Here is a 414-nt window from a genome sequence, read left to right as displayed (position 1 = left end):
TGGAAATCTCGGGGACGAGGAGATCCGGGACGGGGTGGCTCCGGTTCTGGATGGCGCCGTTTGGTTGGACTCCCGGTGGATCTCATCCAGGCGGGGTGGATCTAGCCGGGACGGGCTCCGGCGAGACGTGGCGCTCTCCGGCGATCGCCGGCGACGAGGGAAGCGGCGACGCGACGAGGAGGAGGCAGCGGGGAGGCGCGGCTCCTGCGGGGAGGTCCGGCCAGCGGCGGAGCTCGGCGAGGGAGCTCGGAGGTGGGGTGGCTGCGAGGAAGCCGGGGTCGAGTGGCGGAAGTCCGGTGGGGTTCCGGCCGCCGGAGATGGCGCGGGCGGCGCAGACGCGAAGGTCGGCGAGGAGGCGAGGTTGGAGGCGGCGGTCGGGCGCGAAGTGCGGCAGCGAGCGCGGCAGCCGGTGCG

This window comes from Triticum dicoccoides, chromosome 6A (assembly GCF_002162155.2).
Source record: "Triticum dicoccoides isolate Atlit2015 ecotype Zavitan chromosome 6A, WEW_v2.0, whole genome shotgun sequence".
Lineage (NCBI taxonomy): Eukaryota > Viridiplantae > Streptophyta > Magnoliopsida > Poales > Poaceae > Triticum > Triticum dicoccoides.
This window is presented reverse-complemented; position numbering follows the sequence as displayed.